Source organism: Chiloscyllium punctatum, unplaced genomic scaffold (genome assembly GCF_047496795.1).
Source record: "Chiloscyllium punctatum isolate Juve2018m unplaced genomic scaffold, sChiPun1.3 scaffold_309, whole genome shotgun sequence".
NCBI lineage: Eukaryota > Metazoa > Chordata > Chondrichthyes > Orectolobiformes > Hemiscylliidae > Chiloscyllium > Chiloscyllium punctatum.
The window spans coordinates 104,906-121,725 of NW_027310043.1; the positions used below are offsets into that span (position 1 = coordinate 104,906).

General features: G+C 43.6%; 1 non-coding gene across 1 annotated transcript; it reads right to left on the bottom strand.

Moving 5' to 3' along the window:
- Positions 1-9,706: 9,706 nt before the first annotated feature.
- On the bottom strand, positions 9,707-9,788 carry trnas-aga (transfer RNA serine (anticodon AGA)). The gene has a single exon. It is a non-coding gene; the product is annotated as a tRNA-Ser (tRNA).
- Positions 9,789-16,820: the final 7,032 nt, after the last annotated feature.

The following is a 16,820-nucleotide window of genomic DNA, read 5'->3' on the forward strand; positions in this document are numbered from 1 at the left end:
TGTCCACTGAAAATGTACAGGAAGAGGCAATCTCTTCTTGCTTTGATTTCAAACGGATGCCTTCACCTCTTTAACCTGACCGGATAAACAGTATGCGGTCACCCTCTGGGGGCCGATTTACCACCTGAATGTGCACAGAGGGAAACTCATATCACGAGACCAGGGTAATTGTGGTGAAAATACCAGGAGTGGTGTGTGAGTTGGTGCTAACAGTGGGCAGTAAGGGCTAAACCATTAGCACTGACATTGATCCTTGTACCAACAGCTCCTCACTCACTTTCTGCCTCATTCATCTCAGTCATCATTGACTATCAGTTTATCCTACTTTCCCTTCGAAACTTTACTTTTGTTCCCGACAACTTTCGGATGTCCACTTGGAAACTGCAGTTTTTTCAAACGAAATTCTGGAGAATGCACGTCACTCTTTGGGATAGGCTTCACTGCCCAACCATAATTACTCAAGAGATTGAGATGGTAAGTTACTTTACTTCGTCCTCGAAGTACTCAACACAGTGATACAGCCATGATGTCGATAGGGAGGCAGTTCCAAGAATTCGACACAGCGACATTGAATGAACAGCGAGATAGTTTCAGCTCAGAAAGGCGAGATCCTTAGAGGGGATTTGCAGTGACAATTTATTCGGTGTATGTGCTGCCATGGCTGCCAGAGGATGTGGTGGAGGCTCGTACAATTGCAACATTTAAGAGGCATTTGAAATTATATATGAGTAGGAAGGGTTTGCAGGGATATCGGTCGTGTGCTGGCAAGAGGGACCAAATTGGGTTGGGATTTCCGATCAGCATGGACAGGTTTGAACGAAGGGTCTGTTTCCCTGCAGTACATCTCTGTGACTCTATGATTCCTGTTGGATGCAATCAATCACTGGATTCCTTCTGGCAGAACCGGGTCTGTGCTCTCTGTGGAAGCAGAAAATGGTTTTCATTCAGAGTAGCCACAAGAAGAGAAATAAATCTTCATTTCTTGACTTGGAATTTTATCCAGGCCTCGGCGATTCAAACCCAGACTCTGAAGCAGGGACTCCACTGAAGTTGACAATAACCCTTTCGACCTAACCTGTACAAACTCTTGTGCCTATCGTTCTTTGTCCCCACATTTTGAAGCATCGGTCCTTGCCGTGGGTGGTGAAGGAGCTAACTACTGCCTCGCAGAAAAACCGTGGGGTCAGAGACCCGATCGATCTGTCATGCAGCGGGGATTGCATTGCTTAGAACAGTCGTGTTTGCTGCGTGGGACTGAAATTGAGCTCGATCACACACAGATACGGTGTAACAGCTGCCAGCAGATGTGGAGACGGTTGGGACAGTTTCATTCGCACTCTGGGAAAAGACTGGATCCTAAATTCAGGGGAGCTAAGTGTCACAGATAGAAGGCTGAAAATTGGTTTTGGAACGATATGAGTCATGACTAAATGGCGGGCAGACCAGATGGGCTGAAAGCTCGAACTGTCCTCCAATGCCTTCTGGTCTCTGACCATCCAGTATCTAAGGAAATAGAAACAGAGTTAATCGTGCATTTCGAAGTCCTCCTCTCATAACTCGGCGAGGTGATAGATGGAACAGTTCTGCTATTAAATTTTGAGACTGGGAGAATGTTTGGAGACGGAGTAATAAAAGAGAAACTGAGTATAAAGTTGAGAGTCAGGAGATATTCAATAAAAAGGTAGGCGGAGATGGACATGGAGTAATAAGTGTCACTGGTCTTGAAGACTTAACTGGGTTTTCCATTCCAAGATTCTACCAGACCTGCTGAGATTTTCCCGCAATTTCTTTTGTTGGTACTGAAACAGAAGGGAAAAATCTGATCCTGGACCAATCAGCTATGTCTGCTCTGTGGACGTTTGAATTCTCTATTCGAACAAATCACTTCTGACCCACACAGAAACCTCACTATCCGGCATCAGCCCCACCCCTTTTACTGACAATAAGCTGTTCATTACGTGAACACAGATGGGTACACAACAATATCATTTACCGAGTAAATTGGTAAAATTGCACGGAGAGTTCCATTCGGTTTCCATCAGAGCATTCTCAATCAGTTAATTTTATTACAGCACCATTTGACATGCAGCTGACACTGTCATGTGGCCATTCGCATTCGACGTCTCTGGACATTTTGGTTGGGGCACGTTTGGAATGGAACCTCACGTTTTCGAAGGGACATCGTTTATAGCATATTCGGCTGAACTGATAACCTTGTCTCTTGCAACTGCAGTACAGTGGAGACAGTTTTCACTCAGAAACCAAGAGATGATCAAAAACGGAGGAAAAAGATTTGTCAACAAAACCTGCCTCAGCGAGTGAATTCGCTTTTGCAACATTAATGGAGAGCGGCAAACCTATTAACAAACAACAGCACCCTGCGTGGGTCTCGACCCCACACCATTGAGATGAAAGGTCTCAAGCTCTGCCGACTGAGCGTACCAGGGCAGGATTGGTGTTGCTTAATTTATCATTTCATACTGACTTTAATTCAGCTGACACGGCAATTTTCAAAAATCTCGTTCATTCCTCCCCATTGCAAATAACATTATCCAAGTCGTTCAATTCTCAGATTTATTCCTTCAGACCATGACAATTCATTTAGGCCTTGCCCGGGATTTTCGATTCTCTGTTAATATTTTCATATTTTGACCCTGATCCTTAGGTCTCCGAAGTGATTCCCAGACACTCTGTCAGACTGCAAATCAATCGGGAAAATACCTCAGGAAACCAAATCATTTCTGATTAGAGTGTAGGGAATCCCATCTGCTGAAGAGACTGAGTCCTCACAATCAACACTTTCTTTGTTCTACCTGCCTACAAAGTTTACCACTTCTAATATTCGAGAAAGGAGTTCTGATTATAAAATATTTTAAAAACATGAACAATCTCCTGAAGACATTTCCAATTTGAATTAGAATTTTTTACCCTTTCATACGGTAACAACCGTTCCTTAGGAAAAAGTTTCCAAGAGCTGTGTCCCAGGGCTGGGAAGGAAGCCGTTGATTGAAACTGCAGTGGCCTCTTTCTGTTGGCAGCAGGGGCTTGTAGAGAGTGGGGTCACATTTTGTTGCACGTGACCGTCTCACTCATTGCGGACTCAGGGTCAATCATGGATGAGTTCGTGTTTGCATTGTCAGTGCATGGTCGATCTCAATACTTGATGTGAAATATTTGAGGCTCTGTGCTCTTTTTGGGCTAGGACAAAAAACATTTCAGCCAAATGCTCTGACCATTTGAGACACAGCAATTGGCAGCAAAATTGTCCGTGTACACATCCAAACGCACAGTGATCGAGAGGATGTGGACAGCAGTAGTTCTCAGTATTTTAAGAATCAGTTGCTCATGTTCCCGTGTTTATCGCAGAGAGGGTGAGAGACCCGAGGACTAACAAACACACCCATAAAGCAATATCAGGACCTGTGTAGTTCTGTCATAAAAAGCTGCCTGCAGCTGTTCTATTACAAAGTTGGGTTTCAAACCCACGACGCAATAGAGACTGGATCCTAAACCCAGCATATTAAAACTCTCTGGATTAGTGGTGTTGGATGAGCACAGCAGTTCAGGCAGCATCCGGGGAGCAGTAAAAATCGACGTTTCAGGCAAAAGCCCTTCATACAGGGTTTCGCCCGAAACGTCGATTTTACTGCTCCTCGGATGCTGCCTGTACTGCTGCGCTCTTCAGCACCACTAATCCTGAATCTGGTCTCCAGCATCTGCATTCATTGTTTTTACCGACATTAAACCACTCGGCGAAGCTCCCTGACAATAACTAAGCGCCAAACCTGTCAAGACTAATGTTTCAGCATCGCTTCACTTCAGGCAATTTCCCCTGGCACTTTCTATGAATACCTCAGCATAGTTAAACAAAAATATTTACAACGATTTGAAAGGTTTGCAATGTGTGGGAATTATTGAGAAGCTGAATATTCTTCGACAGTTTTCCCCGGAGCTTCAGGCCTGAGGGATGTCCTTGGAAAAGTTTACAAGATCATGAGGTAGACGAGCAGAGAACATAGTCAATCAACACTTTTTCAGAAGTCATGTGAGTTTAAAGTGAGATAGCACAGGTTTAATGTGAGAGCAGTACAATTTGAAAGGGATGTGAGCGACACTTGTTTTTAATACAGACATTTTTGTGCGTGTGGAATAAATTGCCACATTTAGTGGCAGAGTTTGGTGCACTCACAACACTTCAAAGGCATCTAAATAGGTATGCAGACAGGAATTGTTCGGAGAGATAAGGGACAAATATTGGCAAATATGTTTAGATTAGTTACGGTCATCTGTTCGACAGGTGTAAGGTGGATAGGAACGTTTGCTTCCGTGCTCGGCGGTTCTGTGACACTCCAGTACCTGACAACAGTTTGAATAGACCACTTACACAAACGCATGCTGTTTGTTACTAAGTCAGCGTGTTTGAATTTTATTTTTTTTCATGAGGCATAATGTTTTGAAATGACACAGAGAGGAATGTTTTCCAGACATTTACAGACAATGGCCATTCTCCTTGATACATTCTCAAGTTCTCCATCAAATAATTTCGTTGACTAAAAAAGAACCTCACAAATCGTGTTATCCCCTCAACTCTCCAGTGAATCAAAAAACCAACAGCTCTTAACGTGGACCAGGTGCAAAACTCAAAAGGCAGAGTCATTATCAGACACACAAACTCATTACTTCTGTCTGTGGGGCAGTGCGAGACGTGTATGTCAAGAACTGCTCACACAAATAACACCGAAGCAATTCCAAACGGAGCTTCCCGACATTCTGGAGATTTAGTGCATTGCCAAGTAACAGAAAGTGCTCCAGTAACATGAAACAAAACAGAAAAATGTACCATGCAAAGTGAATATTACCAATTATATTCTCGATTAAATTAGGTCAACAATGCGCTGGTGCCTCCATCTGATCGAGCGAGCCAATCTTCAGCCTCCCTCACCAGGACAGTAATGAAGGAAATGAGAGAAATATAACAAAGTTTCACGTTGCGATTGCCCACCTGTTAGCCACACCAACAAAAAAACGAGGGAGCAGATTCAGTGCAGGATCTGGCTTCACAACAGCGGTGAAATAACGACGTCCACTCACTTTCAGGGAAATCTGTGAACAACTCACATTGTCCAGAATATGAATACACAGCGCAGGCTGTTTAGTTCCCATATTCTACTGCTGCCCCGACATTCATACGATAATGTACCTTTCAAAGAGAGCGTTTGTAGCTGTGGAATGACAGAGGCAGCTGTTTCCCCTCGCTCTTACTGCCGCCCTTGGTCGTGTCGGGGCTGCAATTCTCATCTTAACCACGGTAGTTGAGTGTGCAATTCTCTGTTGTGGAGCAGAAAGATGTAATGTTCGGATGCTTCTGGAGTTCTTGTTAAAAGGTTCGGTGACGCTAGGAAGATGGTTTACAGACTTTTACTCCCTTTCTGGGTGATATTCTCAGCGCTGCAGAGGTTCCTGTGAAGCGCTGCTCTCATGTTTTGGTACAAATTCATTTGGTTTCATTCCCGCTGCTTCCGTTTGTTGGGATTGCAGATTGGGTCCAACAGATGGAATCCGTGGTTGAGTGCCCTGCTTCCAGGAATTATCTGGCTGTCTTCTGCTTGACCTATCCTATTATTGTTGTGCTATTCTAGTCAAATGTGTGGCCCTTGCCGTTTGTACGTATTGCTACTAGGGACTGCTGGACTGACGCCCACACAAATTCTTTGCCAAGAACCAATATCCACCCACCTTCATTCGCAAATGCATTGCACACAAAGTTCGCAACGAGGATTTGCTATGAGGTAATTTTTAAATGATGCTTCCCTGTGTTAAAAGCAAATTCTGGAAAACGATATCCAGACTCCTCCGAACGCTCGGACTTATGACAGCACAGAAACCGAGAGCCTCACTCAGACAGCAACTCACGAGAAACCAAGGCCTAATATCCACCATGTTCAGGTCAAACGTGGTTGACGACATTCCACGAGGGACTGCACGAAACACGATATAGGAGAAAGAGGCTGACAACTAGAGAGCTGCATTCAACATTTCATCTGGACTGTAAAAATCCCTCGGACAGCTGTTCCTTGCAATTATGCACAGAATATTGAATGTCTCTGATTCCAGGGCTTGGAATTTGGATGATATGACAGTCTGCAGCACTGGTTACTTCCTTGTGTGAGGTAACTCCTGATGGAACACATGTCACACTCTATTGCTCATTGAGAAATACATCCAAAATAGGAGCTTAGAGAAGCATTTCTGTTGTCCTTCTGGGGCTGTCCGTGACATGCCCTGTGGCACTGCACTTATTCTGTGTTTCCTGAGTGTTCAGCACATGCTTCCACGATCGTTTTATAGGCAGAAATCTGCATTTTCACTTCAATAACGGGTGTGTGAAGCGGAGGTCCACCAGTCTCTATTCTATTTTTCTCTTCGTATGCACAACTCCAATACAGTAAAGGATCAATTGATATTGAAAGATGATATACAGAGGCGCGTGAAATACCGAAGCTTTAATGACATTTATGCAATGGTTAGAATTTACCATGATTCAGGAAATAAGGATGTAAAGTCTGTTTGGCTGGAGTTGATTAGATTAGATTAGATTAGATTACTTACAGTGTGGAAACAGGCTCTTCGGCCCAACAAGTCCACACCGACCCGCCGAAGCGCAACCCACCCATACCCCTAACCTAACATTACAGGCAATTTAGAATGGCCAATTCACCTGACCTGCACATCTTTGGACTGTGAGGAATGGACTCACAAGCATGTGTAGTTTACAAGCCCACTCGCAGTAACCACAAAGGGAAATAAATCGTACAAGGGGGGAAATGCGTGTGAGTGACAAAAATGGCAATAGTCATGCGTGATCTTAACTTCCCATCTAAAACTCTCGGTTCCATTGTAAAAACGTTTGGAGAACCAAAATCAAAAAAATCCCACATGTCCCATAAAACACCACGAGGGATATCTTGGTAATTGATTATTCTACTGGTGACTTAATTTTCCTATTTTCTTGGAAACCATCTCTTTAATTGTGAGCATCAGAAAAGCCTTTTATTTTACCAGGAATAAATAAATATGTGATTAACCTTTGTCCGTTTCATGTATAAGAACACTGAGACTCCTCTGCACCGCACTTCTTTTGCGTTTCTATCGATTTTAACACTAGTGTGTCTTTTGATTCTTCCCAACAAAGTATATGACCTCGCATTCCCTACATGAAACTGCATCTGCCAAGAATACTCCAATTGTTGGAGGGAATCCTGAGGAACAGAATGTACATGTATTTGGAAAGGCAAGGACTGATTCGGGATTGTTAACATGGCTTTGTGCGTGGGAAATCATGTCTACCAAACTTGATTGAGTTTTTTGAAGAAGTAACAAAGAAGTTTGATAAGGGCAGAGCAGTAAATGTGATCTATATGGACTTCAGTAAGGCGTTAAATAATGTTCCCCATAGGAGACTGATTGGCAAGGTTAGATCTCATGTAACAGCAGTGGATGTAACACCGACCCTTGAAATACGCCGCCAAGACGTGGACACCAAGAAGAACATGTTCCAACAACTACAACACCGTTTTCTACTGGCAAGCCAATTACTGATCAAAGCTGCAATCTCTCCCACAGTTCCATTCCTCCGCATTTTGTATAATAGCCTATTATGGGGTAACTTATCGAACAACTTGCTGAAACCATATACACCACATCAACTGGGTTACTGTCATCTACCTGTTTGGTCACTTTGTCAAAAAAGTCAACAATATTCGTTAGGCAAGGCCTACCCTTCACAAAACCGTGCTGACTGTCCCTGATCAGATTATTCTTTTCGAGATGGTCATAAATCCTATCTATAATAACCTTTTCCAACACGTTACCAACAACTGCAGTGAGACTCACTGGTCTGCAATTACCAGCGTTGTCTCTACGAAACTTTTTGAACAAGGGAACAACATATGCTATGCTGCATTCCACAGGCACTATTCCTGTAGACAACGATGATTTGAAAATCAATTCCAAAGGCACATCAATCTCTTCCCTTGCTTCCCAGAAGATCCTAGGACAGATACCATCCGGCCCAGGGGACTTGTCTGTTTTCACACTCTGCAGTATTTCTATTACCTAATCCTTGTGAACCTCAATATCTACTACACTAGACGCAAGTATCTATGCATTTTCGTCGCCAACATTTACATTTTCCATCGCGAACACTGTCAAAAAATATTTATTTAGTACTTCCCCTATCTCCTCTGACTCCACACAAAACTTCCCACTATTATCCTTGATTGCCCCAAATCTAACTCTCGTCATTCTTTTAGTGCTGACATACCTATGGAAAGCCTTCGGGTAAACCCTGATACTATCTGCCAACAACTTCTCATGTCTCCTCCTGGCTCTTCTAAGCTCTCTTTTTAGGTCTTTCCTGATATCGGTGGAACTCTCGAGCGCTCTAACTGAGTTTTCACGTTTTGTCCTAACATAAGACTTTGTTCCTTCTTCACCAGGCATTCCACTTCCTTAGTAAACCATGGCTCACGCGTTCTATATCTTCCTCCCTGCCTGACAGGCACATACAAATCTAGGACACACAGGAGCTTTTCCTTGAATAAGCTCCACATTTTAATGTGCTCACACTCTGCAGTTTCCTAACCCATTCTACGTTTCCCAAATCTTACCTAATTGCATCGTGATTTCCCTTCCACCAGCTGAAACTCTTGCTCCGTGGAGTACATCTATCCCTTTCCATCAGGAAAGTAAACCGGAGAGAGAGTTGTGATCGCTGTCTCCACAGTGCTCACCTACTTCCAAATCTAAAACCTGGCCAGGCTCGTTACCCAGTACTAAATCCAAAGTGGCTTCTTCCCTTGAAGGCATGTCTACATACTGTGTCAGGAAGACCTCCCGCACACACTGGACAAAAACTGACCCATCTATTGTACTCGTACTGTGGTGATCTCAGTCAATATTTGGATATTGTCTTGAGTGTTCCAGAGTTTTTCATTGTCCCACAGTCCAGATGAAGTTTGCATTCCTCACGTACGGGAGCGAGAATTCTTTCAATGTCTCAGATCAGTTCCTCTGCCGAGAACATCAGAGTCAATGTCCCTTCCTCTACTCGGACTGACAGTTTACACTTCTTCAATCTCCTATGATTCCATTTCCCAAAGAGTTTCTCAAGATTTCCAAAGCTGGAGCCTAAATTATATGGTTTGCTTCCTAAGCATTTTTCCAACTGCCAACTGACAATATTTTCATAGTATCTCTTCACAAACCTCTGGCTTGCACCATGTCCAGGGATGAGAAGTCCCGTTTGGTGGAGAGAGTTCCTAGGCTGGTGAGTTTCACTTTGGAACAAAGATGTTTAAGTGGCAATTTCCTGCAGTTATTTGTAATGATGGGAGAGGGAGCGGTGGGGAATGAGCACTCTGACGAGCAGGAGGAAGTGTTGCCAATGACCAGAGTCAGAGAACAGAGGACAAGGGATTAAAGGATTCTAATGAAAAGCAGCACTTCTGCTCAGGGAGTTCAATAACAACTGCAGAAACCCGATGTGTCGAGCAGTGTATCTGGAAAGAGAAACAGAGATAATGTTTTAAGTGTGGAGCATTTCTGATGAAGAACTCGAGTTTCTCAAGTCTAATCAAATTACAGGCATGGTTTGCAAAACAGGCGTTTTGAACTTTGAAATGTTGCAGCAGGGAAGCATTCATAACGTCGTCAGTAGGATTCGAACCTACGTGGGGAAACCCCAATGAATTTCTAATCCATCGCCTTAACCACTCGGCCATGACTACAGACAGCGCCGCGCCCTGAGCACTGACCAAATCAGCCGTGATCTCATTGAAAGCTGCCGCTGACTTGAGTTAAATTTTTCCATCTCCATTCATACCTTTGCTGTCATTTGTAAGGTGCGAGACACCAATGTAAAAGAAGAAAAGCACAAAGTTAGGAAAAGACATTTGCAGCCAAATTGAGTCAAAATTATTCATTCAAAGGAAAATCACACTTGGCAATTTGCTGGATCTCTTTGCGAACATGACCAGCAGAGGTAATCAAGGGAGCTATTGATCTGAGTATTCTTGGACATGAAACAAACAAAGTTTAATGACATATTCATATCTTTTTCTGGCGAAGGAACCGATCTTTCCAGATGCTCACAATGACAGAGATTTTTCCCAATTAAAGAAGGCAAATAAGTCCCATTTCACGCTGACACCATCGTGAGCGCTGCTGTTTCACAATGTCACAGTGTCAGGGTCCAATCCCGCCTCATGCAACTGAATGTGTGGAGTTTGCACATTCTCCCCGTGGCTGCGTGCGCTTGCTCTGGTTTTCTCCCACAGTCCAAAAATGTACCGGTTAGTTGAAATGGCCGCGATAAATTGACGGGGTTAAAGGAAAGGAATGCATTTGGGCTCGGGCGGGTTGGTGTGGAGTTGCTGGGCCGAAGGGCCTGTTTGCACATTGTAAGTATTCTAATCTACAGTAAACAATGACCAAGGTACGGCGCACGTTGTTCGATGGGGCATATATAACTTTTCGATTGTTTTTCTTCAAAGTTTCTTTCCAATTCAAAGGGGAGAGGAAGAAGGGAAATGAATGTCTCCCATAATTCTTGCCTTCCTTTATCATTCACAGGCGGTATTTTTTCCTGTACTTTTTTTTACACTATGGTTACTGTTAGTGTTCTTGTAAGCCACAGCGGCTGGTTTCCTCTTTCCTCAATGTTCCTCATCTCTACCCAAACACACTTTCCATCCTTATCTCCTGAACCAAAGTAATCTCTATCCATTGCATAATTGCCACGGAAACTGGGCTTTTCACACGCCTGTGTATGTCATTTCCCAATATTAATTGATCGTTTACTGTGTTGCAATTGCGCACGAGAAGATGAAAATAAAATAGAGGCCGGTGGTCCGAGGTTTCAAACACACGTAATTGCAGCTAAAACGCAGATTACTGCACACAATGCGATCACGGAAGCATGCACCAAACCGTCAGGAAGCACACAATAAGTACAATGATGGATGTCATGTCAGGAACAGGACTAGAAACACAACAGAAATACATCTCTTGGGTACTATTTTGGACGTATTTCTCAATGAGCTATCGTGTTTTACATATGTTCCATCGGGAGTTACCTCACACAAGGAAGTAATCAGTGCCGCAGACGGTCATATAATCCGAGTTCCAAGTCCCGGAGTCAGAGACACTCAGTGCCCTGTATGCACCTACAAGGAACAGCTGTGCATGGGGTTTACAGGGTAACTGAATTGCACGAATGCAGCTCGATTGTCGTATATCTGCTTCTCCGCTGTAGTTTTCTGTGCAGTCCCTGCGTGTAATCTTGTCAACTACGTATGTCCGGCACAAGATGGGCAGTGGTCACTTGTCTCTGAGAGAGGCTGTTGGTTTATGTGTTGTCATAATTCCGAGTGTAAGGAGGAATCTGGCTGTCAGTTCCCAGAAACTTACTTTAATAAGTGGAAGCATGCTTTTTAACTTGCCGCGTGGCATATACTCGTTGCAAAGTTCGTGCACTACGAATCACGTTGCGGGACTATCCAACTTTGGCAAAGAATTTGTGTGGCAGTCACGAGTTGCCACGACCTGCTATCCCTAATAGCAATACGGACAAATGGCAAGAACTACAAATTCGATTCGAGCAGCATAAGGTTAATCTGACAGGGCAAACAGAAGGCAGCCAGAAGATTTCTGGGTGTACGGCAATCGCCCAAGGTACCTTTTCATATGAAAGTCTGAGCATCAGTAGAATCTGGGACCCAAGTCGTCTATGTTGGTTATTCATATTTCAGACAACTTGCGTTGTTCCCCGTTTACTGTGAAAGTGAATAGACAGAGTTATTTCACCGTTATTTCGAAAGAAGATCCTGCATTGAATCTGTTCGCCGTTCTTTGATGCTGTGGCGAAAAGGTGGGCAATCGCGATGTGAAACGTTGCTATACTTTCATTTCCTTCATTACTGTCTTGGTGAGGGAGAAAGGTGATTTGCTCTCTCGATCAGAATGGGGCACCGGCGCATTGATGGCCTAATTTAGTTACGGATATATTTGGAAATGTTCACTTTTAATGGTTCGTTGTTGTGTTTTGTTTTATGATACTTGAGCACATTCTGGGGCATGGCAATACACTAAATCTCCAGGAGGTTTGGAATTGCCTCGCTGTTATTTGTGCGAGCAGTTCATGTCAGAGACGACTCACAGTGCCTCACAGACAGCACTTAAGCTTCGGTGTGTCTGATCATGGTTCTGCCTTTTCAGTTTTGATTCTGGTCCACGATAAGAGCTGTCAGTTTTTGGATTCGCTGGAGACCAAATTTGGTAATGCGATATGTGAGGTATTTTTCTTCAGCCAAAATCTTTGATGGCAAACTTGGGAAAGTGTCAAGAAGAATGGTCATTGGCAGCAAATATCCGGAAAACCTTCATCTCTGGATCGGTTGGGCTCATCCAAACAAAATAGCCAAACTCGCTGGCTGAGGAACAAACAACATGCGTTTTTTTTGCAAATGGTGTATTCAAACCGTTGCCGGTGGCTGGAGCATCTCAGACTTGTCGAGCATGGGAACAAATCCCGCGATCCAACTTGCCCTTGCTGAATAGATAACCGAAATTAATCCATACATTTCTGCTAATATTTGTGCCTTATCTCTCCAAGGTCTTCCTGTCTATGCATCAATTCAGATGCCTTTGAAATGTTGTGAGTGCACCAGACTGCCACTAAATGTGACAATTCATTCCACACACACAAAACATCTGTGTGAAAAAAATGTGTCCCTCACATTCCTTTTAAATTTTTCGTCTCTTACATTAAACGTTTGCAATGTAGATTTGAACTCGCGTGTCTTGTGAAGCAGTGCTCCCTGACTATTTACTCTGTCTGTCTTCGTCATGATTTTATAAGCTTCTGTGAGGCCATATATAAGCACTGAAGCTCCTGGGAATCTGACGAAGCCTATTCAGTTTCGTTCTCATGTCCAAGCAGTGCAAACCTTGCAAATCCTTGTAAAGGTTTTCTAAACTTACACTTGCAAGAAGTGTGCCCAGCTGCAGCACTTGTTTGACCGCGTGGCCACGCTGGAGCTGTGGGTAGACTCACTGTGAAGTGTCAGCAATTCTGGAGAGTTATGTTGCCTCCCAGGTGCTCAGGCTAGGGATGTCGCCCATGGGTGAAGAGCATTCGAAAAGGGGATCGTGAACAGCCAGTTGTGTTGGTGCATACAGGCACCAACGAAAAAAAAAACGAGATGAGGACGTGCAGGGAGAATTCAAGGAGCTAGGAGAGAAATTAAAGTGGAGGACCTCAAAGGTAGTAATCTCGGAATTACTGCCGGTGCCATGTGACTGCCAGCGTAGAAATGAATTAAAAAATGGCACGGTGAACACGTGAGTTGAGGAATGGTGCTGCAGGGCGGGTTTCAGATTTGTTGGATTTTGTGACCAGTTCTGGGGAATGTGGAACTATAAGAAAATTGACGATCTACATCTGAACCAGGCGGGAACGTATGTCCTTTCGGGAGTTTTTGCTACTGCTGTTTTGGAGGTTTTATACTAATGTGGCAGGGGGCTGGGAACCACAAGAGTAAACAAGTCGGCAGTGAGGTGGAAACCGGAAACGCTAAGAATCTGGAAGATAGCATTAATAATGGGAAGAGGAAGAGTAGGCGGAGAGCAGATGAATGCAAAAGAACTGGTGGCCTGAAATGCATCTACTTGAATGCATGGAGTATAGACAGATGAATTTAGGGCTGAGGTTGGTGTCTGGAATATGACGTTATTGCGATCACAGAGATTTAGTTGAAGGAATGGCATGGTTGGCAACCAAATGTTCTAGGATAAAGACGTTTCAGACGGGACTGGGAGGGAAGTAAAATGGGAAGGAGTTGCATTGCGGTCAGGGATGATATCATGGCTGTGCAAAAGGAGGACACCATGTGAGACACTATGGATGGAGCAGTGAAGTAAGAAGGGTGAGGTTAGATTTTCGGGGCTGTATTAAAGAGAGCGTGAGGTGTAAGAAAAAATAGTTAAACAAATCATGGAAAGACGCAGAGGCAATAATTTAGTGTTGATTGGAGATTTCTGTTTTCCCAGCATTGACCGGGATACTCTTAGCTTCAGACGTCTGGATGGGATACCATTTGTAAGAAGCCTCCAGGTGAGATTTCTGGAGCAGGATATCAATAGTCCGACTAGGGAATAGGCCATATTGGAACTGATATTGGGGAATAAGCCAGGGCTGGTGATAGCAGTTGCCATGAGTGATTTCTTTGGGAAGTGTCCAATATTCTGTAAGTTTTAGAATACTCATTGACAACGATAAGAGTGGTCCTGAGGAAAGAGTACGAAACTGGGCTAAAGCTAATTATATCAAAATTATGCAGGAGGTCGGAAATGTGGATTGGACACAGCTATTTGGAGGAAAGTCCACAGTTCATATCTGTCAGGCTTTCAAAGATAGGTTAAATATAGTGCAGGATAGGCATGTCCCGTTGAAGGCAAAGGATTTGAGAGGCAATATTCGTGAACTGTTGATGACAGGACAACTGGACGACTCGCCAAGAGGAAAAGGGAAGCATACATAATGCCTCGGCAGATAACAACATAATGGTCCCTGGAGGAACATGAGAAGAGTAGGACAAGTCTTAAACAAGGAATCAAGGATGTTAAAAGGGGTCATGAAACAACTTCACGCTAGCACAATTAAGGAGAATCCTAAAGCCTATTATTCATATATAAGAAGCAAGCGGGTAACCAGAGAAAGGATTGGTCCACAAAAGGAAAATTAAGCAAGGCTGTATGTCAAATCTGAGAGAGTGGGTATGATTCTGAATGATTATTTTGCATCAGTGTTCACTGAGGAGAGGAACATGATGAATGTTGAGTCTAGAGGAAGACATTTGATTCATCTGGATCATGTTGACATACGTAGGGAAGCTGTGTTGTGCAGGCTAAGGGTAATTAATGTGGAGAAATCCCCAGGAACGGATGGGATCTATTCCTGGTTCCTCAGTGATGTGAGAGAGGAAATAGCTGGGGCCCTGACAGATATCTTCGTGGCATCCTTCAGCACAGGTGAGGTTCTGGCCGACTGGAACGTTGCTCATATTGTCATCTGTAAAAGAAGGATAGTAGGGATATTCCGGATAACTACAGAACAATGGGCCTAACATCAGTGTTGGGAAAGTTGCTGGAGAAGGTACTGAGGGATAGGATCTATTCATATTTAGAAAGTAATGTGCATATCAGTGAGAGGCATAGAGTTTTTCGGGGAAGTGCCCAAGTTGATAGATTAAGGAAAGGCTGTTGATGTCATATACATGCACTACAGTAAGGAGTTAGATAAGGTTCCCCATGGTAACCAAATACAGAACGTAAAGTAACATAGTGTGCAGGGTGTTCTAGACAGGTGGATAAAGAATTAGTTGAGCAATAGGAGACAGAGTGGCAGTTGAATGGAGTTTCTGGAAATGGAGAAAGATGACCAGTAGTGCTCCACAGGGGTCAGTGTTGTGGTCACTGTTGTTTGTGATATACTTAAATGATCTGGAAGAGAGCACTGTTGCAAAGATCAGAAAGTTTGCAGATGACACGAAGATTTCTGGACTAGCAGAAATTATAAGTGACTATTAAAGAATACAGGAGGATATAGATATACTGGAAAGTTGGGCGGAAAAGTGGCAGCTGGAGTTCAAAACAGACAAATGTGAGGTGACGCATTTCGGTCAGTCGAATTCTAGATGGCGTTATACAATGAAGGGAAGAGCTTTGGGGGAAAAAAATGATGGACAGAGAGATCTGTGAGTGCAGGTCCATTATACACAGGTGGATAGAGTGGTCAAGCAGGCATAGAATATGCTTGGCTTCATTGGATGGGGTATTGAATAAAATGGCTGGCAAGTCATGTTAAAATTGAACAATACATTGGTCTGGCCACACTTAGATTACTGTGTAACTTTGTGGATGCCACATTACCAAAAGGATGTGGACGCTTTGGAGAGGGCGTGTAAAATGTTTAAGCGGATGTTGCCTCATATGGATGGTGCAAACTTGGAAGAGAGGTTGAGTAGGTTAGGTTTGTTTTCATTAGAAAAAAGGAAAATATTAGGGAGACCTTTTTGAGGTTTACAAACTCATGAAGGGTACAGACAGGGTAGATAGAGAAAAGTTTTATTTCCGAGGTTGAAGGAATAAATACCGACAGGTCACGCTTTCAAGGTGAGACGTGAAAAGTTTAAGAGGGATACAAGCGGCAACTACTTGACACAGCGGCTGGTGGGTGTCTGGAACGCGTTCCCAGCAGAGACGGGAGAGATAATCACGGTAGATACATTTAAGAGGCGTCTGGACAGATGCATGAGTAGGTGGGGAGCAGAGGGATACAGATGCTGAGGAATTCGGTGACAGGTTTAAACAGTAGATTTGGATCAGTTCAGACTTGAATGGATGAAGGGCCTGTTCCTTGTGTGTACATTTTTTTGGTCTTTCTTCTTAAATTACGCCATTTTCATTATAAAATTTGTGAGTTCTAAGTGCCTGAAGTGAATCCATGCTGAAACACTAGTCATAACATATCTGAGTGTGGGCTTTTGTGTAGTAGCGTGGTCGTGCGGTCTAATGTGCTGGATTTTAAGCTTCAGTTTCTATCGAATCGTGGCTTCAAATACCAGCATTGTCAGTGAGGATGTATGTGCGAGAACTGCGCATGTGTGGATGCCTTTTACTTTGAGTGTTTGCAGCTCCTCAGTGTGCTTACCCTCTCGGTGAGAAAATCAGCAACCGTCTCTGAAAACAACGCAAGTTCC